Below are 22,146 nucleotides of genomic sequence, written 5' to 3'. Positions count from 1 at the left end.
CCACTTGTTGGTCCCTTTAGAGGCAGGCAAGAGGGGAGGGGTGAATTGCCTTACAAAATAAAACTCGAACCTTCCTCGAACGATTAAGCTAACACTTGTAAAATGAATTAAGCAGATAAATAAAAGCATAAAAGAAAAAATGAGGCACCAGATGTTTACTTGGTTACAACTGATGTGGTTGTTAATCCAAGGAAGATTAATCTCAAAAACTCCTTTAGGCGGAGAAGCCTCTTACAGCGTTTAGGCACAGAAAACAGAAGTTTAACTACAACTAAAGCATACAAGTGTTTGGAGATAGAATGATCGTGATTGTTGAAAAGCTTCTGGACCAAGGCTATATTTATAGCCTTGGTTGGGGCGCCTGGAAGGGTTCCGGGCGCCCTGGAGGGATAAAATTTATCCCCCAACGGTTGGATCGAGTCAAAGCTCGATCCTGTGAAAAAGTCTCTTCCGGGCGCCCTGAACAGCTCCAGGCTCCCCGGAACCAAAAGTCAACCCAGTTGACTTTTGGTCCGGCCTCTCTTCTCCGGTTCAGCTCGCCTCTGGTCCGGGTCTTTTTGCTCCGGCTCCGTTAGCTTAGGTGATCTCGGCCTTCCGGAATAGTGCTCACCCGAACCCATGTTCCGGCCTTCTCCTCAAGCAGCCTTCCTTCCCGGTTTCTCGTCCCTCGAACGCCGCGCACGTTCTTCTCGTCCACCGGTGTACTCTTCCGCAGTCACCTCGTCCCTCGGATGCACCGAGCCCGTCGGCTCTCTCCCCGTGCCGTCCTTCTCGCTAGCCGCGTCTTCCGCTCGACTTCCTGTGTTCCTAAGCTCCTGCACACTTAAACACAAGGGTTAAACAAACACAGGACCTAACTTAGCTTGTTTGATCACATCAAAACACCTTGGGGTTCCAACACATATCATCTTCCCGTTCCCACGTGGCTTCTTCGTACAGTTGATTTTCCCACAAAACCTTTACTATGGGTACTTCTTTGTTCCTTAGTCTTTTGACGTCTCGATCCAATATCTGAATTGGTCGGCTCTCGTAGGTTAGGTCCTTTTGCACTTGTACTGCCCGTGGTTCAATCACTTGGTCCGTGCTCGGAATACATTTCTTTAGCATCGAGACGTGAAACACGTTGTGAATGGCTGACATCTCTGGAGGTAGCTCTATGTCATAAGCTACTTTGTCGATTCTTTTCTGAACTTTATATGGTCCCACATAGCACGGGCTTAGCTTTCCCTTCTTACCGAACCTCATTACTCCTTTCATAGGAGCTACTTTGAGGAGTACTGAGTCTCTGACACTGAATTCCAATGTCCTTCGTCGCTTATCCGCATAATTCTTTGTCGACCCTGAGCAGTTTCTATTCATTGGCGGATGCTCTGTATAGCACAGGTGGTGTTATCGATGAACTCGATCTGAAATCCCATCTCTTTCTTTTCACCGCCTTCGTACCAACATATAGGGGGATCTACATTTCCTCCCATATAGAGCTTCGTAGGGCGCCATCCCAATAGTAACCTGGTAACTATTGTTGTAGGCGAATTCCGCTAGGGATAAATATCGGCACCAGCTCCCTTTGAAGTCTAATGCACAAGCCCGTAACATGTCTTCTAATACTTGGTTAACCCTCTCTGTTTGTCTGTCGGTCTGAGGGTGGAAGGTAGTACTGAATAATAGCTTCGTACCAAGAGCCTACTGGACACATTCCCAAAAATGTGAAACAAAACGACCATCTCTGTCTGAAATGATAGTCTTAGGAATCCCATGTAGTCTAATAATTTCCTTGACATATAATTGAGTCAGTTGCTCAATTGAATAAGTCATCTTGATTGCTAGAAAATGGGTGGATTTGGTTAATCTATCCACGATTACCCATATAGCGTCATAGCCGTTTGTTGTCTTGGGTAATCCTGAAATAAAGTCCATAGATATATCTTCCCATTTCCATTCTGGAATTTGGATAGGCTGCAGTAATCCTCCAGACCTCTGGTGTTCTGCTTTAACCCTCTGACAGGTCAGGCAGGTACTGACATACTGAGCCACATCTTTTTTCATACCGGACCACCAGAATTTCTTTTTCAAATCCTGGTACATTTTAGTGGATCCCGGATGCATTACATAGGGCGTTGAATGAGCTTCTTCTAGTATCTTCCTTCGCAACTCTGGATCTCCGGGGATACATAATCGATCCCTGAGGTATAATATTCCACTATCCGTGATCCAAAATCCATCATTCCTTCCTTCTAAGGTATCTTGTTTAATCCTTTGAAGGCTTTGATCACTGGTTTGTTTCTCCAATATATTACCGAATAATGTGGGTGCTATGGTCAGGGTAGAGAGTTGCCCGGACATATTTTCGATCCAATGACGCGGAATGTCTCTCGGCTTCCCGATAAATTCGAACACTGGTTCACCTTTAGCATCAGATAAAACTTTAGCACATTGACTAAATATAGGCAGCTGACCTGTGACGACAGTAGAGGCACTTGCCACATCTTCTTTGGTAAGCGAGAAAACCCTGGCGTTAGTTTCCGCTGGCGGGGCTTCCAATCTCCCTTGGCTAATCGGTGTCCCTTCAATAGCAGCTTGCATCTGGTGTAGCTGCGAGGGGGCACTCCTGTTCTGGTTATTCTGCTGGGGTGGTACCTGAAATCGGGTAGTGCAGTCTCTAGCCAGATGTCCTTCCCCTCCGTAATTATAGCACTTTCTTGTACCCTAGTGGCATACTCCGGAATGCAGCTTCCCACAAATAGTACACTGAGGGTATTTCGGTTGCTTATTCACTGGACCACCTTTAGCATTGTCCCATTGTTTCCTTTTTCCGGTAGAGGTTCCTTTCCAGCCTGTTCTGGTACCTGAAGGTTTCAGTCCTTCTGTTCGTGCATGATTCTTATTCTCGTTCATCGCTTTCTGATAATGTTTTGTGATTTGGGCACTGTTGACCAGTTCTTCTGTAATCTGCAGTCTATTAATTCCGCCGGCCATGTTCAGTGCTATCTCGGGTCGAAGCATCTTTAGCATCAGTCTGACCCTTTCTCTTTCCGTGCAGACGAACTCTGGACAAAGGCATGCCAGACGGTTGAAGCGCTTGACCGCTTTGTTTACTGATAAGTCACCTTGCCGGAACTCAGTGAACTCATCGTAATGCTGATTCGTCACTTGCATATGGAAGAACTCTTCAAAGAACTCTGTCTCAAAGTCCGTCCAGTCAATCAGATTAATTTGTCTCTTAGCCTTAACTCTTTCCCACCACATTCTTGCGTCGCCGGAAAAGCAGAAAGGCACGCATTTGATCTTTTCTGATACGGGCCAGTCCAGTAATTCCACTATGCTTTCCACTGTCTTGAACCAGGCCTTGCAACTAATGGTATGACAGGCGCTGCATTTTAATTTACTGGCGGGGTGGCAGGATTTCCTTGCTGACCCATTAAAGTCGTGATCAGCTGTTGTTGCTCAGTGATCTGACGCTGGAGATCAGTGACTACCTGGGTCAGATCTGGTGGAGTCGCTGTCTCGTCTGCTCGGGTTGTGCGTCTCCTAGCCATGCCTATCTTCATTAATGACAATAAATTATCGTTATTCCGATTCAGGCTAACATAAGATTATTATCATTCCTATCCTACCATCATGCGTATTTAAACTAGAACTGTGACTTATCGTAATCAAAAGGAATAAGTAAACATGCGTAATATTAAAGCATCATAAAAGAATTAAATTAAGCATATAGATTCTTACTTGGAGCGGCAGGATGGAGGCTTGACATGTGTGTAGTGAAAAGGTTGTAACCTGGCTCTGATACCAACCTGTAACGCCCCGACCCTCCTGCTCAAGTAACGGGGGTTACTTTACTTACTTACTTATTACATATTAATATTCTTTTCTACTTAAAACAGCGGAAGTCTTGTTTATAGGATTTTTTTTTCTTTTAAAACTTCTCTTTAATTTTCAAATCACCATGACTAACTACCTAGCATATAAGGTCACATAGCATGCTTAATATGATTTTAAGTCATAATACCAATAAGCATGATTAAATGTCATGGAGTCATGAAATAATAACATAAGCTAAGCATAATTCTTATTAAACAAAAGCAGGTCTTTCTCTTTTAGCCAAGCCACTACCACACACATCCTTCTTGCCCCTCCTGCTGCTCCCTTAGTTCGTTCATTCCTTGCCTTTATCTGTGGTACAAGGAAAGTAAGCTATGAGCACACAAGGCTCAGTAAGATCCTTCCTACTCACAAAAACCGTATAGCGTAGCATAATCAGAAGGCATAAAGCATGGAGATAAACTCATCACATCATGTATAGAAGCATCATATCGCAACTCTCATAATCATAAAATACAAAACATCTTATCATATCATGTCATATTCATAAGAGTATCAAATCATATCATGTCATAAAGCACATCATAGCATTTCGTAACATAATCATAAGGTATCATAGCATATTATGACATAATCATAAAGTATCATAGCATATCATGACATAATCATAAAGTATCATAGCATATCATGACATAATCATAAAGTGCATTCTGGTATATCATAACATAATCATAAGTATCATGGCATATCCTGATATAATCATAACGTGCATCCTAACATATCATAACATAATCATAAGTATCATGGCGTATCGTGGCAAAATCATAAAGTATATGCAAGATAACTTTCAAAACATGTATCATGAAAAATATATGCATCATGTCTTTTGAAAACTTATTATATACATACTTAAACATAATCTCAACATAAGGGGGGCCCGGCTTGTACCACATACATAAATGCGCGCGTCCTATGTAGGTCCAAGGTAGCAAGTCTTGAACCCTACAAGGCATACATACTAGGCCCGTTTCTTAGTCCATCGACCTAGGGGCACTTAGGAGCCCATCCCTAACGAGGCCCGTTTCTTAGTCCATCGACCCCGGGGCGCTTATGGAGCCCACCCTTGGTACAAGCCATATAAAGTAAATTAGCATGTCATACATATCATGATTCTTATCATATCATGCATATCATATTTCTTAACCTATCAGAAACATGCATAATTTGGGCACACAGCTCATCATAATAGCATGTATAAATTTGGGCACACAGCACATCATAAAAACATGCATAATTTGGGCACACAGCTCATCATAATAGCATGTATAAATTTGGGTACACAGCACATCATAAAAACATGCATAATTTGGGCACACAGCTCATCATAATAGCAAGCATAATTTGGGCACACAGCACATCATAAGGGTTATCAACATACATAGATCATGAGCATACATAAATAATCATGGAAGCATAGCAAGTTCTTATCATATCATGAAACATTTCATGTGAGACACATGAGAATCATATTTAGGTCTCTAACCCTAATATCATATAGTGGCCGAAACATATGGTTGTGACTTAGGTTAAAAAAATCAACATACAAGCATGTGAACCCTAAACCAATATCATATCATGTATCATAAGGAACATCATGAGCATGTTTAGTTTAGGTTCTAGGTTTCCTAAGCTTTGAAACTTGTCATGGCCGAATCTTATCAAGCATTACATTGGGTTAAAAGCAACATACAAGCATGTGAACCCAAGACCAATATCATATTATATATCATGAGGAACATCATAAGTATGTTTAGTTTAGGTTCTAGGTTTCCTAAGCTTATAAACTTGTCATGGCCGAATACCATCAAGCATCACATTTGGTTAAAAATCAACACACAAGCATATGAACCCTAACCCAATATCATATCATATATCATAAGGAACCTCATAAGCATGTTTAGTTTAGGTTCTAGGTTTCCTAAGCTTATAAACCTACCATGGCCGAAGCTTGTTAATCATGGGACTAGGTTTCATGTGGCATAAAAGAATGAAAACCCTAAACCATTTTCATAGCATTTATTACAAGGAACATCATAAGCATAGTTAGGTTGGGTTCTTAGTTTCCTAGGCCTTTAATCTAGTTGTGGCCGAAAGTTCATAAAGCATGAAAAGTTCTAATCAACCCTACAAGCATGAGCATGTCATGTTAACTTCAAATCTTGTCTTAAGGAACATCATGGCATGCTTAGTTTAGGTTTAAAGTTCTCCTAGGCCCTAAAACCTACCATGGCCGAATGTTCATGAGCATGAAATAAAAATTCTAATCAACATACAAGCATGAGCATGTCATGTTAAATACATATCTTTTCTTAAGGAACATCATGGCATGCTTAGTTTAGGTTTAAAGTTCTTCTAGGCCCTAAAACCTACCATGGCCGAATGTTCATGAGCATGAAATAAAGTTCAAATCAACATACAAGCATGAGCATATCATGTTAACTCCATATCTTATCTTAGGTAAAAATCATGGCATGCTTGGATTAGGTTTAAAGTTCTCCTAGGCCCTTAATCTCATCATGGCCGAAAGTTTAAAGGGGAGAAATCCTAATTCCAAGCAATATACAAGTATGAGAAAATGTTACAACTCTCTTATCATAGGCTACATATCATAACAACAAAGTGAGCTTGTTTAGTTTGGGTCTTAAGCTCACCTAGTTCTTTTATTCATGCTTGGCCGAGAGTCTAAGAACATGGATCTAAGTTCTAACTAAATATCCCAGCATAGAAACATTAGATTAACCTCCTACCATAAGATACATGTTACAAGAAACATATTGATCATATCTAGTTAGGTCTTAAAATTTCCTAGGTCTTTCTTTTTTTCCTTGGCCGAGAGTTCCATGAAATAAACCTAGATTTTTTTTCAAGAAATCTAACCTCAAGGAAGAAGACATGAACTATTGTACCACAGGTGAGGGGATGCTTACCTAATTTCTGCTTGTTGTTCATTAAGAAAATAATACCCTTATGAGGAGGAAGAAGAACTTCTCTTCTTAGTTTTCTCTTTTTGTTTTCTTCTTCTTGTAAGAGGTAAACCTTGAGACTCCTTTCATGGAAATAAGGTTTTCTTAGAGAGGAAACCTTAACTTGACTCTTGAGATTGAGGAAGAAGAGCTCAATGTTTCGGTGGAGAAGGAAAAGGATGGAGGAAGAAGGAGGAAGAAGGAGAATTAGAAATTCTCTTTCTCTTTTCTCCTCTAAATTCTATTTATTCATCATGGGAATGAATTATGTCTTCATTTATCCTTCCCTTAACTCCTCTATCTCTTCTCTCTTTAATTCTCATGAAAAGTTGGAAGGGAAAGAAGGCAATTTGCCTTTTTCTTGCTCCTTCTCTTAACCAAGAGGATGAGAAGGTAAGCAACTTGGTTTTCTCTTGCTCTTTTTTTTTTCCTTAGTTCTTTCTTCTCACCTTTAACTACAATTTCTATTCCTTCCTATCCATCTATCATTCATTATTCTAGTGGTTATCATACACCAATTTAACACTATTATTTGTGGGAGGTTCAAGGTTCAAACCTTCCCTCTCTTCCTTTTTATCTCTATTATTTCTTTTGCTTCCTCTTACCTTTATGCTCTAATGAAAAAATGCTACCCATACCTTATAATTTCGTGGGTGTTACATAATCGCTATAAAGCGACTGAGGCGATAGTATACTATGTAGTTATCTAACTACATAGCTAAGGGTCCCTGACCACTCACAACTCAAGCTCTCCGACTACTGTACCCTCAAGACCCACTACTCCAGAGTGGTCGAGCCTGACAGAGTGATAACACTGAGCATCTGAGTAAGCGCGACAAGACATAGCTCCACTCCCAGCTACCACTCTCCATCAGTGGTAGAGTGGATAGCTATAAAAACTGACAACCCTCTCAACTACAAAAGAGACTATAGTCGTCAGTATGCAATGAATGATGAACATGATATATATATATATGATCATGATACAGACACCGTGATCATCCATGCAAACTCTAACTCCACATAAACACTCCACAACATGAATATAATCATCATGATAAATCCACACATCCCACCAAACACATATACACCAAAGATAAGTACAATCAACATGTATCCTCCAATAAAAACACAACAGACATGTGTATATACCCCAAACATACAACCAACACAACTCCTCCAAAAGTACATGACAAATACGTATGTACACACCACATGTAAATGCACGGTCAACAAGATGACTCCTATAACACATACCCACCTATGTACAATCCACGTCATATACCCAATCAGCATGGGAATACCAACAACCCGACAATCCCTACAAGACATACTCTACACGTGTAATCACAACAGAGTAGGTATCAAGAGTGTAGACTGTATATGAATTAAATAGATCATCACAAGGGTCAAGCATAAGTATCATGCAGGAAAAAAAACAACAACCGATCATGATATAAGATAAAGCAATCTAATTCATTCAATAATAACCATGCACTAAGTTTCAAAGATACTATAAATTGGCCAAGGAAGAAATACCCACCTTTATACGTCGATCGTGATAAAATAAATCCCATGTCGTGATGATCATCCCATATCAAAGTCCTGCATAAATCAATATATACATATTTTATTTAGCTAAATTCACAAGAATTAAAATAGCTAAATAAAATCCTTACTCAAATAGGATAACTCCACTCAAATCTGATCTCTGATAAATCCTCCAAATAATCCTCAATCTAACTCCTTCTAGATCCAAACATAATCCACAATCTATTAATCAATCCAATTCTATCCAACATTATCACCATACCTCCCAATTCGGTAATCATTCAATCAACCTATCAAACAAATCATCAACCCACCATCAATCACAAACTCCGACATGATTCACCTTTAAATTCTCACCCATATCCATAGTTTCCAATCCAAAATCCCTAATCCAATATCAACATGGATTCAACAACACATACTAAGTAAGAACAACCCTGCAACCCATTATAAAAACCTAATTTAGCACATACTAATGAAACCAACCGAAATACTTCATTGGAACATCCTTTACCTTAGAAGGTTGCAGCTGATCAACACTCAACTCCCACCAGAATCCTGCCAATAGCTGCCAAAGAAGCATTCATACATCAATCCTTCCAAAAATTTGTCGAAGAAGCAATCGTACAGCAATGCATCTGATGAATCCTACAACCAGAATCACACTCACCCCAATTGATCCCTTACCTCTTTATCCGAGAGCTACCAAAGACCCCTAGCCGCAAGAATTGGAAGAAGTTCAAGATATGCTCAAGGGAGATCCATCACCAGGTTGATCCGACACCTTGATCAGTCACCTCCGATGCTGTTGCCCAATCCAAAACCAGCAGGTGTAGAGCTACATATCAATCCCCGACGAACAGATTAAGGAGAAGACGATCGATCAGCTATATTGTTAGGGCACTGGTCAGAGAGTACCAAGAAAAGAAAGCTAGCTTACCCTCGGTGATCACGCGACTCCAAGTAAATAAAGATGCATGGAACCCTATAATTAGCGCCCCTTCTCCCCCCTTAGGTCAGCAGCCCGCGTGCAAGGAAAGAAGATGCGGCTACTGATGGCGGCGATCGGCGACCAGGGCTCATCGACGTCGAAGGTCAGTAGTCTGCGGCGATGAGAAGTCGGAAGAGGGAAGCACGTGGATCGGCATTCAACAATCAGAGGAGAAGGAAATCGGGATTTTAGGGGAAATCGCAAGAAGAGGCAAAAGCTCGAGTTCGGTGGTCGGCCGAAGCTCGATCGGGAGAAGGTTGAGAATCTCCATGCCGCGATAGGGAGATGAAGGAGGGAAGCTCAGCCGGCGGTGCATCAGGCCTCTGCGATCGGTTCCCTTGTGGTGTCGTCTGCTCCGATCGCATGAGAAGGAGTGGAGAGGAAGAAAGTTGGGGGCAGGGGAGGAGAACGAATCGAGAGAGCAAAATAAAGAATATGAAACTTAGGTTTAATTATTAAACCTTTAAGTTAAATCCTAAATCAACTCCCATTTAATTGGGTATTCTAAACAGACCTCCACTGTACCCCGAATCCATCCCCTCGAAATGGGTCATACAGACTCCGTTTAAATCCTGAAAATTTTTTAAAAATCCCCGAAAAATCCAATAAGATTATTCGTCCAATAATATTTATTATTTAATTTTTTTGCAGTATCTTACATTCTCCCACACTAATAAAAATTTGATCCCCAAATTTACTAGTCAATTCAGGGATCCTCATCCAAGGGTAACATCCAAGCAACAAACTCATATACCACTCCATCCAAGTATCAAGAACAAATCCCCATCCCTAAAGGATGTCTCGATGGGTTATGAGCTCACCCTACTTCTGCTACTCCCATACTGCTACTTAACCACTGTGGATAAATCAACTACCTCTGAAATCCATAATCAACTATCAGCAAATCCTCCAACATCTGTGTTGGGCGCTCATATTATCCATCAGTCTAAGATGAAAATCTATACTAAGGTTAAGCTCCTAATCTAAAGTCTGCTATAACCTCAGTCAAAACCATGATGTGAAATCACTGATCTCCATCCAATATAACACTCAGAGATATACCATGAAGTCCGATAATCTCTCTACAGTATAACTCTGCTACTCAATCCAGTGAATCTGTCCTACCAATCGATAGCTAGGAAGCAAGTCATCACCCAACCATAATTACCCAAACCATCATATCCTCTCCGAGTCTTGGGTAATCCCACAACAAAATCCGTCATAACATACTCCCACTCCACTCTAGTATCCAAATAAATGGAGACAATCCTACTAATATCTTATATTCAGCTTTCTCTTGCTAACATGCTAGACATCAAGCTATAAAATCCGCGATGTCTTTCTTCATATCTTTCTGCCAATAAGAATGCTCCAAATCTCTATACATCGGGTGTCACCCGAATGTATTACAAATCCAGATCAATGTGTTTCCTACAGTAACTCCTCTCGAATAAGAAGCGACTCGGGAACACACATGATCTCCCACGAACATAAAGAATCTCATTCTCATTACACGAGAATTCTCACTACTAGCACGAGACTACTCCGCTCATGCTATATTGGAACTGCACCGACTCCCAGATACGATACATCTGTGTAGAGTACAAATCCGTCTACACTAGAAAGTGCAACTAAGATAGTGCAGTTAACAGCCTTTCGCCCAACTCCCAAAACTGATCTCTAAGTATCCGTCCCGGAAAGTTCTACTCCCTTCCTAGACAGTCCAGTCAACGACATAATGCTGAATAAACCCTCAACCAATCTCCCGTAATATCCCGACAAACCAAAGGAACAACGAGTCTCCGGTATAGACTACGGCAACTCCCAACTAGTAACAACCTCTACCTCCTACAGCTCCATAGGTGACCATGTGTTCCAGAAATCTCACCGAAGACCATCAAAAACACGCACTACTGAACTTCGCATATAGATGTTCCTATCAAAACATCTCTAAAACTATGCGAAAATAGCGTACGTAACCCACCTCGGATCGGGAATAGATCAACACATCGTCAATGGAGACAATGTAAACTAATCCAATCACCCTAAGAATACCAAGTACACTGAGTCCATGAAAACATCTAGCACGGTATGCCTAAATGGTAACACCGAGGACTCATAATGTACGTACAATAGGCTCACTCAACTGTAGGATCCCCAATAACAAGTCTATGATCAAATCACCAACTACAAATCACCAAATCCATAAATATCACACATGTGCTACTCTCCATATCACTATCAACATCAATTACCAAATAATAAATCATCAAAAGACAACATATCACCACACCTGATCTCCCAATAGCCATCAATTAAAATCATCCTCAACATCAATCAATCATACCAAATAGTCTCCTAAACAAAGATAGAGTCAAAGGAAAGTATCCAACCTTCAACCCCCACTACCAACAAACTAAACGTATCCAAAAAGGTTTGCCAAATCTCATCATTTCATCCTTTCCGATAATCAAATATCCATAGTAAAAGGATGTCAATCCAAAGTCAAAGGGTCACACAACCTTCTAACTAAGAGTCTACCCATCAAGAAGATATCTCTACCACCCTCATAATCATCCTATAAATGTCCCTCGACAAATATCGATAAAAGGTTGAACCCTCTAATCTGAGATATAGACTACAAGATCTGGTAAAATGATCACGTGGTCAAGGTCTTGAGTCACCTGATAGAGACAATGTTAGCTGAGTCATCTAACCATTGTCTTGTACCCCATCATACTGTGATTGCTCCACCCTGAGGTTCAGCAACCTCCAGTATCGAGCAATGAACACAAAGATAGAGGAATGCTACAACTAAAAAGCTGATCAAAATATCCGTCAATCGATGCTCTACCCCTCGAAGATCATCATCTAAAATTATACCTAGTTACGGTCTGACCTCCTAGGTATTACTCAACTAATACCACTTCCTCCACACAATTGCGGGGTATATATCACTAAGTACATCGTGGATATCTAATCATATCCAATAATTCCATGAGTCAGGATCTCCCATGGAACAACGTTAGGCGAGTCGATTGATCATCCCCTTATAATCCATCATGCTAACGAAGAAATAGAGAACTACTCTCTCTCCAAACACCTCAAGGAAATCACTAAGTGATGACCTGATCTCCAAAAACATTCTCTGCTTCTTCCTTCACATGGTACCAGGTCACGTAAAGGTTAAGCAGCTAACTTCAACTCTCTCATGCCAGAATAAATCATATGTTCGCATGTACTCTCCAACTCATACACCCTAATAACGGGTGTATCTCATAAGTGTTAAGAAGGTAGCTTTACACTTTTCCACATCAGTGGAGGTATCCTATCCGAATGTACCATCTAAGTCAATCAACTAGGTGCAGACAGTCCATGGTCAAAGTCCCCATGGAATAGGAGACATCAATCCTCTATCAATTGACTAAGCCAACAATGGTATACAGCTAATCCAATCCTTTCTACACCAGTATAAGTCATGTACTCAAATGTGCTAAGGATATCTAACTAAGCACGTATAACCCAAAACAGAATCTCTAAAATAGAGTAAGCTGGTACTCTACTGATCAAAACTAACAGGAGCACAAAACCCTTTAAGATAAGTCAATCCACAACTACACAAGTCGATCAGGTAAATCAATCCTAAACTGATCTAACCAATAAGAGTAAATCGATACTCTGCTAACCGAGTCAACATAAGTATACAAACACCACCAACTACCCAGCTAATAATAATAGACACTGGCATGTGACTCTAACTCTCAACCAACTAATAGTAACAGACACTAGAACTACTGGTAGTATGATATGACAAATCCCTTGAGACTGTAATCCTTGATCTCCATTAGGTCAACCGTGATCAGTGATTGACCCAACACATGCAATGCATGCTACAAACAAATAGGCAGGTACTAACCCGAGAGTACTAACACATGTCATAACTAACTATCATGGACAACAATACATACATTAACAGAAATGTATGATAACAATATGTAAACATACCTCCTATAGCCTGGAGAAGTCCTGCTGCTGCCTGGTCCCAAAACTCAAAACGTCACATCAACAAAATCAAATCACAAAATCTAAAACACGAATAACAGGCATCGTACCTGCTCTGATACCAAAAATCGGTATCAGATAAATTTTAAAAATCCAAAACACATAGCAAGTACCATATAACCTCGCTCTGATACCAAAAATTGTCACGCCCCCAAAGGAGTCTCTGCCAGACAAAAATCCGGCAGCATCTCCCCTGTATCGATGATAATCTGAAGAATCAATAAAAGCAAAATACATCAGCCACATGCGGCTAGAATATTAATATACACAACCACGCAGTTATAATAACAGCCCACTTGGATGGAATGAAACAATCACAACCACGCAGTTATATATAAAACAGCCCACACGGCTGTACTAAAACACAGCGGAAAAACGAAGGAAAGCCCACACAAACCAAATAAATACAATGCATGCCGGCACGACTTAAACACAAATACAACACCAAAACCATAAGATAGCCACATGGCTACACATAAATACAATGCCAAAAATAATAAAAAGATATACAAAAGAAAACAAGCACAGTCTTCGGATGTGACGTAGGACCGACACCAACCATCTACAAGCTACCTGAAAACATAAATGTATACATGTGGTGGTGAGTATAGGTAACTCAGTGGGTAATAGAAAAGACAGTGCACGGTCTACAAATAAAACATGGAGATCACAAGTATACAGTCACAGTAGGGAAATAAAGAACATGATCATACTATCATAATCAATGCATCTGAACATACCTGACGTAATAACCAGACATAATCATAACTGACATACAAACTGCACAAACCACTACTGACATAATGGTAAATACATACCCAATCTGAAATCGACGCAAGGCACAAAGATCAGTAAACTCACTGATCTGCAACAGATATACCCGTGACACCTGTTCAATATAAATACGACTGCATATACATGTAAAATAAATAACATGTATGCAGCATGACAATCATATGCAACAACCATATCTCAATCAAGTGCAACAATGACAATCACATGCAACTAGTATCTACTAGGCATGTATGCAAATGCAGATGCACCGCGCATCAAATGCAAGAATAATAACTGCGTGACACCTCTCTAGACACCACGACCCTACTATGGCCGAGAGGCTTGGGTCCGTGACAAACCGTACAAGCCTCACGCACGTAATCACTATAAAGCGACTGAGGCGATAGTATACTATGTAGTTATCTAACTACATAGCTAAGGGTCCCTGACCACTCACAACTCAAGCTCTCCGACTACTGTGCCCTCAAGACCCACTACTCCAGAGTGGTCGAGGCTGACAGAGTGACAACACTGAGTAGCTGAGTAAGCGCGACAGGACATAGCTCCACTCCCAGCTACCACACTGTTAGTTAGAGCCCTAGAGCCAATCATTTGATGATTGTATGAACTCATTGTATCATATTCTTGTATATTAATAAAGACATTTGATTTTGGTTATTATACTTACTTGTATTAGTGCCAAATAAACTAAGTATAATAACGTCCCTGAGTAGAGCGTTCTTACCTATATCAATTGATTGGTTGAATCGATAGTGAGATGATATAGGGAACACTACTCTAAATCATTCCTAGTCGAGTATTAACATTCAGGGACAATGTTAATACAATAAGACTAGCATGTAGGTCAGCTCGATGACTTGATCTCACAAATCATGGATATAGAGATATCAAGCTGACACATGGGTATGCATTAGAGAATGTATACTGAATGACCCGCCATGAGAAAGTATCATGGATCGTTATATGAGTGTCATATACTTTCTCATGTGACTATTAGTATGACTATTGGTCCTTAGACCTGAAGTCACCATGGTTCCCTACATAAGGGGTTATGTACTTTGGTTTCGTCAAACGTCCCCCGTAACAGGGTGGACTATAAAGGCGATTACTGGGTATGTAATGAATTATGCAGAGGGATGTGAGTGATGTAGATGGAATCTATCCCTCCCATATGACGGGAGCGACATCGGTATTCTTGATAGAGTTAGACCACGAAGTGCATGGCCATGCCCAAATGAGTCAACATTAGATGTTGAGCTCATTTGATCGAGTGAGTCTACTTGGAGTTCAAGATTTAGTTTGATTAGAGGATGACACGGTCTATGCCTCACATTGATCAATCTAGATGTCTAGGATAGAAGGACAATGTCACATATTGTGAGGAGTCACAATTAGTAGTCACAAGGTGATGTTGGATCTCAACATTCTTGTAACTTGGGTAGTAATGATGTATTGCTAGATACCGCTCATTACTTATGCTTCTAAATGAGTTTAGGGGCATTGCCAACGTTACTAGAACATATTGGGTCACACACAAAGAACATGTGGATGGAGATTAGGTTCATATGATGAACCAATTGGATTAGGTTCATATGATGCACCAAAGATTGGATTCAAATTAGACTTATTGAGTTAGACTCAATTAGATTCAATTGTTGAATTAGTCTAATTTAAATTTGATTTATTGAGTCAATTTATATTAATGAATTGAGATTCATTAAATTGAAATTGACTTGAATCAAAGGTTGGATTTAACTCAACAAGGAAGAAAATTGGTCAATTTTGACTTGACCAAATGGATGTTGAAACATCAAGTTTGACTTGATGCATTGCCACATCATGTAGGTTGACTCATCCTACATGGCATGACACATAGTTGCCACATCACCTCCACCTCATGAGGTGTGCCACCTCATGGAGGTTACACCTTCCTCTTTCCATTAATGTGGCCGGCCACATTAATGAGGGAGGTTTTCATTGTGTGGCCGGCCACACACTTTATGGGAGGAGTTTTTATTTAGTGGTAATTATGTGTGTTGAATGCTTGATTTTTCTTCTTCCTTGGTCTCTTCTTTCTCCTTCTCTTGAGGTTGCTGTGTACTTTTCATGGTGGAAGAAAGTGGGTGAGTGAGTTAATCCAAGAAGTCCAAGAAGAAATGTAATATTTTAGAGGAGTGTATTGTATTCTCTTCTTGGTTTTCTTTTCTTCTTCCATTCCCATCCGAGAGCCCTAGAGAGTGCTAGCACACTTGGGGTCTTTCTTCTCCATCCTTGAATGCTAGAGAGCATACCTTGTTCGTGTGGATATCACTAGAGAAGTATCTACCTTGATACTTTGGAGATCCGACACGTACCTTGGACGAGCGGGATTTTGCGAGAGCACGCTTCAAAGGTAAAACTTTCAACACATAGATCTAGGAGTAGATCTAAAGTTTTGAAACTCGTACTCGTATTTTTTTCTTCGGTTTTCCTTGCACGGATCTACGGCTTTGGGTGATTCGGGGTTTCCGTGACGCGCAAAAGCGATTTTCGCGGCCCGAAAAACCCAACACACTCTCCATCAGTGGTAGAGTGGACAGCTATAAAAACTGACAACCCTCTCAACTACAAAGGAGACGATAGTCGTCAGTATGCAATGAATGATAACATGATATATATATATATATATAATCATGATATAGACACCGTCATCATCCATGCAAACTCTAACTCCACATAAACACTAAACAACATGAATATAATCGTCATGATAAATCCACACATCCACCAAACATATGTACACCAAAGATAAGTACAATCAACATGTATCCTCCAATAAAAACACAACAGACATGTGTATATACCCCAAACATACAATCAACACAACTCCTCCAAAAGTACATGACAAATGTAACGCCCGCCCTCCCTGCTACTCAAAGGGACGAGGCTACTTACTTACTTAACTATTCCAGGATACATGCATATTTAAAATTTTCTTTCTTATAACATAAGGCAGCGGAAATATCATAAATTTATACTGGAATGTAATACAAATACAAATGGTTCATGTCAAACATAACAAAATATTATAGCAGGTCTTATTTGTCTTAGTCGAGCCACTGCCACACACACCTCCTTGCCTCTCCTGCAGCTCCCTTAGGTCATCCATCCCTTGCCTTTATCTGTGGTACAAGGAAGTAAGCTATGAGCACACGAGCTCAGTAAGATTCTTTCCTACTCACAAAAACCGTATCTCAAGCATAATCATATAAGCATATCATCATTGAAAACATAATCATCTATCAATATGAAATGTGAGCATAATCTATGATCATAACATATCCTTATGAACCATGTTTCTAACATATCATAAATAAAGGAAACATATAAGAAGAGTCATGAGAAACATAACATATCATCAGATTACATGAAACATAAGGAAACATATCATATATGCATGGGTGCATTATGCAAAAATGTCCTTTTAAAACATATGCCATGTCGGGTGCAAGATGTCTTTAAACATATCTTTTTAATACTTGAACATAGTATCATCATCATAAGGGCCCGCCTTGTACCATATACATACATAAATGCATGCAATCCCTAGGACAGGGTAGCTAGCCCCGAACCTACTAGGGATCTAGACCCGTTCATAGTCCGTCGGCCTAGGGGCGTACTAAGGAGCCCATCCCTTTTTACTAGACCCATATCATAAGGGTCATCATCATGCATAATCCATGAGTATCCTTAATTAAGTACATGAATTATCGTAGGCAACCATAATCATACATGGAAAAAAAACATATACTAACATCTCTTAGTCCATATTCTAGTATGTGAGACACCTAGTAAGGTCATGATTGGGTCTCTAACCCTAGCTATATATGGTGGCCGAGAGTCACCTTGCTAAGTTTTAGGTTACCACAACATATAAGCATGTGAACCTTAAATTAATTTCATATCATAAACTATAAAGAATATCATGAGCATAGGTAATAAGTTCTAAGCTTCCTAGGCCTTTTAACTTGGTTGTGGCCGAACCTTTAAGAGCATGAACTAAGTTCTTTATAAGCATAAAACAGCAACTACTTTCATGTCATATCATAAGGAAAATTCATGGCTTGCTAAGTTTAAGTTTAAACATCCTTTAGTCCTAGGTTATAGAGTTCATAACAAAAGATAACTTCTAAGCAACATACACATGAATACTTAGCAAAATTTCATAACATATCATAAGAAGTTTATGAACATACTTAATTAGGTTTTGAGTTCCTTGAACCCTAAAACCTCCTCATAGCCGAAACATCATACAACAAGAAGTGAACTTCTAAGCAACATATGAACATAAATACCTAGCCAATTTGATAACATATCATAAAGAAATCTATGAGCATGCTAGATTAGGTTTGGAGCTAGATGAAACCCTAAAAATTCATCATGGCCGAAACCTCATCAAGTAGGAAATGGACTTCTAAGCAACATATAAGCATGAATTTCTAGCACATTTTATAGCATATCATAAGAAAGTCTATGAGCATACTAACTTAGGTTTTGAGCTTCATGAACCCTAAAAAGTTATCATGGCGAAACATCATACAAGAAGAAGTAGACTTATAAGCAACCTTTGAACATAAGTACTTAGCCAATTTGATAACATATCATGAGGAAGCTTATGAACATGCTAAATTAGGTTTAGAGCTTGATGAAACCCTAAAACTCTATCATGGCCGAAACTTCTTAAGCTTACAAGTAAACATATAAGCAACATGTAAACACAAATCTCTAGCTAATTTCATAACATATCATATAGAGGTCTATGATCATACTAATTTAGGTTTTGACACACACATAAAAGGAAAAGAAGGTCAATAAACATCTTAATAAGAAGATCAAGCTTAACATCACACACATAATTTCTTTCCTAACTAAATTCCTACTAAGACTCATGAGCATGGTTTCTTCTCTTCTTTTTATTTTTATTTCCAAGAGTTCTAATCTTTCGAAAACACCGTAAGCAACTTGTACCACAGGTGAGGGAATACTTACATCCTTATTCGCTTAAGAAAAAGGGATCTTGCTTGTGGAGCCTTCCTAGAGAGGAGTCCTCCTTTGCTTTGGATTTCGGCAAGGAGAGGTGGGGGAAGTCTTGGTCACAGTGAAGAGGAGGAGGGAGAAGGAAGAGGAGAAAATGAGTTTTCATCCTTAATTTCCTTTTTATTCCTCATGAGAGAAGGAAGGGAAAATGTACTTTTCCTTCTCCTTTCTTTTATTTCTCCTTAATGAAAAGAGGAAGCAAGAATCCTCTTTTCTTTTGAGAGGGAGAAGGCAACTCTAACTTCTCCTTCTCAATGAAAAAACACAACTCTTCTCTTACTCTTAACTATATTGTTACTTCTCTCTTTAATAATAACTTCTCTTGGTCTATTGGTTTACATCTACATATATCTAATAAGAGATCCAAGGTTCAAGCCTTGGTCATCTCTTTTTGGTTCTATTTTGTTTTATTATTTTTTTACAAATTTACACATAAGGCCTATTTATTTTTATTAAGATAAAAATATATCTAAAATCCTGCTAAGTATTCCATTGGTGTTACAGTCCCCCATACCTCATAAAAGTTCATCCTCGAACTTAGAATAGTTCCGGGTACTTTTGCCTCATATCGTCTTCTCGCTCCCATGTGGCTTCTTCGAACCGTTGATTTCACCACATAACCTTTACTAATGGTACCTCTTTGTTCCTTAGTCTTTTAATACTTCGATCCAATATCTGTACCGGTTGACTTACGTAACTTAGATCCTCCTGCACATGTACGGTTTGGGGTTCGATCACCTGGTCCACGCTCGGAATACATTTCTTTAACACCGAAACATGGAACACATTGTGGATGGCTGACATCTCTTGAGGTAGTGCTAGTTCGTAGGCTACCTTGCCCACTCTTTTCAGAACTTGATATGGACCTACATAACGCGGGCTTAGTTTTCCTTTCTTTCTGAACCTCATCACTCCTTTCATAGGAGCTACCTTAAGGAACACTGCATCGAGAATTCTAAGGGTCTTCGCCTTTATCCGCATAACTCTTTTGTCGGCTCTGTTTCTATTCTTTGAATGTTCCAGAGTATAGGGTGGTGTCGTCAATAAATCTGCTTGAACTCCCATCTCCATCTTTTCACCACCTTCGCACAACATATAGGGACCTACATTTTCTTCCATACAAAGCCTGAGGGTGCCATTCCAATAGTAACCTGATAACTATTGTTGTGGCGAATAACTTAAACTTAAATATCGCACCAACTCCTTTGAAATCTAAGCAGCCCCGTAGCATAGTCTTCTAGTACTTGATTTATCCTGTTCGCATGTGAGTAGATGGAAGGCGTTGATGAACAATAGCTTGGTGCCAAGGGCTTTTTGAACACATTCCCATAAATGTGAAATAAAACGACCATCTCGGTCAGAAATAATGGTCTTAGGAATCCCATGTAATCTGACAATTTCTTTGACGTATAATTGAGCTAATTGCTCAACAGAATATGTCATCTTAACTGCCAGGAAGTGACTAGATTTTGTCAATCTATCCACGATTACCCATATAGCATCATAACCATTTGTCGTCTTGGGTAAACCCGAGATGAAATCCATAGAGATATCTTCCCACTTCCATTTTGGAATTTGGATTGGCTGCAGTAATCCTCCAGGTCTCTGGTGTTCCGCTTTAACCTGTTGGCAGGTCAAACAGGTACTGACATACTGAGCCACATCCCTTTTCATACCGAACCACCAGAATTTCTTTTTCAGATCTTGGTACATCTTAGTGGAACCCGGATGCATCACATAGGGTGTTGCATGGGCTTCTTCCAGTATCTTCTTTCGCAGCTCTGGATCCTCAGGAATACATAATCGGTCTCTGAGATATAATATTCCACTATCCGCGATACGGAACTCGTCATTCTTTCCCTCTAAGGTTTCTTGCTTAATTCTTTGGAGGCTTTGGTCACTAGTTTGCTTCTCTAGTATATTGTCGAATAATGTCGGTGCTAGGGTCAAGGTGGAAAGTTGCCCGAACATGTTTTCGACCCAGTGACGTGTAATGTTTCTCAGCTTCCCAATAATTTTGACCATCGATTCGCCTTCAGTATTAGATAACGTTTTACTTTCCGTATCAGATAAGACTTTAGTATACTGACTAAAGTTAGGCAGCTGACCTGTGAGGACCGTAGAAGCATTGGCCATATCCTCTTTGGTGATGGAGAAAATTCTGGCACTCGTCGTTACTGGCGGAGCTTCTAATCTCCCTTGGCTTATCTACGGGCCTTCTATTGCAGCTTGCATCATGTTTAGCTGTGGAAGCGCGCCTTTGTTCTGGACTTGCGGAGGAATAGGTGTCTGGATCTGAGTAGGGTAGTTCCGAGCCATATGTCCTTCCATTCCACAGTTGTAGCACCTATTTGTACCTATACGGCATGCCCCTGGCTGCTTCTTTCCGCAAGTAGTACATTGAGGGAACATGAGTTGCTTGCTCGCTGGACCACTCTTGGAATCACTCCATTGCTTCCTCTTGCCACTGTGATTTCCTTTCCAGCTGGTTCGGCTACTTTGTGATTTCTGTCCCCCAGACTGAGTCTGATTCTTGCCCTCATTCATTGCTTTCTGATAATGTTCCATGACCAGAGCGCTGCTGATTAATTCTTCAGCGGTCTGCGGTCTATTAACTCCACCGGCCACGTTCAAGGCTATCTCAGGTCTGAGCATCTTCAGCATAAGTCTGACCCTTTCTCTCTCTGTACTGACCAACTCTGGGCACAGGCGTGCTAGGCGGTTGAATTTCTTAGCGGCTTCATTGACTGATAGATCACCTTGCCGGAACTCAGTGAATTCATCATAGTGTTTATTTGTGACTCGCATATGGAAAAATTCTTCGAA

Source organism: Zingiber officinale, chromosome 10A (genome assembly GCF_018446385.1).
Source record: "Zingiber officinale cultivar Zhangliang chromosome 10A, Zo_v1.1, whole genome shotgun sequence".
Lineage (NCBI taxonomy): Eukaryota > Viridiplantae > Streptophyta > Magnoliopsida > Zingiberales > Zingiberaceae > Zingiber > Zingiber officinale.
This window is presented reverse-complemented; position numbering follows the sequence as displayed.